Genomic DNA, 1,418 nt, shown 5'->3' on the forward strand with positions numbered 1-1,418 from the left:
TGTGTGTGTGTGTGTGTGTGTGTGTGTGTGTGTGTGTGTGTGTGTGTAAGAATGCCTGGGGCTGGGGTTATGGCTCATCAGATAAAACGCATGCTAAACAAGGAAGATGACTCAAGTTCAGATTCCTTTGCCCCCAAGTAGAAGCCAAGCATGGCCACATACACCTGCAACCCTAGAACAGGCCAAGGAGGCAAAGAGTAAACCAAGAGCAGAACTGAGAAGAAACTCCCAGTCTAAAGGCGGAGTTTAGAAATAGAACTGATCCTCCGCAGGCTGCAAACACAAATCCTGGGTGGCTAATTACATGCGAGCTTCAGGCAAAGCTGGGTGGCTCAGTCCATGGGAGAGCACTTGCTAGCATACATGAGGCCCTGTGTTCTGTCTTGAGTACTGCTCCTGCCCAAGATAGATAGAAAGATAGATAGTAGATAGAAAGATAGGTTTAAATTTGAATTTCAGGTAAATAGACAATCTATTTGTGTGTTTGTATGTGTGTGAGAGAGAGAGAGAGAGACAGAGACAAAGAGAGAGAGACAGGGAGAAAGAGACACACAGAGAGAGAGACAGAAACAGAGACAGAGAGAGAGAAACTTCCGTGCCTTATTGGGGACATATTTATACTAACAAAATTATACTAGTGTAACTGGCCAGATTTCAGCTGGCACCTCAGCCTGAAGGCAAAGCTTAGCCAAAGATAAAGCATGGTGGCCCAAAGCATGGTGGCCCACGGAGGTGTGGGACACAGGGGCCTTTGCCTTTGTTGCCTAACCCTGCTGCGGAGCACAGACCACCTAAGGAAGCACGGTTGCCTTGCACCTCTCTCCTCCAGCAGTGGGAAGCTTGAGCTGGAGGTTTCAAAGGTAGTAGAGAAGCTGAATGAAACCTATCCTTGGCCCATGCAGAGCCTCATACGCATTAGACTAGAGCTAAGTGCTACCCAGCAGTGCCCTACCTGACTTCTGAAGTGAAAATAAGGCCCAGAGGCCCAGGCTGACAGCAGGCTTGTTTCCAACATCCTAGTGCCCTTAAGGCAACCCGGGCCTCCAAACCTAAGCTGCCTTGTCGCTTGGTCAGCCTGACCCTTTCATTAAGTATTTTTGCGTCCTCTCACTGGTCTTTAAATAATGAAAAGGAGGCTCTGATAGTTCTGGAAGTTGTCCCAATGGCTGGCAGGTACTGAAAATAGGTTGGGATTGATTGATTGTGGTTATAACCAGCAAGCCCCACCGTGCCCCCTCCCGTCTATGCATAATATAAAATATACAAACAGCAGACAGGGAGCAAAGCCAAGACTCTTTACTTTGATTTGCGATCAGCTCCTTTGAAATCCAATGTATTTGGAAGACTCTGAGAATGAATATGATCCTGTTTCATAGCGCTGCTGTGTCCCAGGATTCCCTGGGACCTCTGGGGCTAAG

This window comes from Grammomys surdaster, unplaced genomic scaffold (assembly GCF_004785775.1).
Source record: "Grammomys surdaster isolate TR1022 unplaced genomic scaffold, NIH_TR_1.0 182, whole genome shotgun sequence".
Taxonomy (NCBI): Eukaryota; Metazoa; Chordata; class Mammalia; order Rodentia; family Muridae; genus Grammomys; species Grammomys surdaster.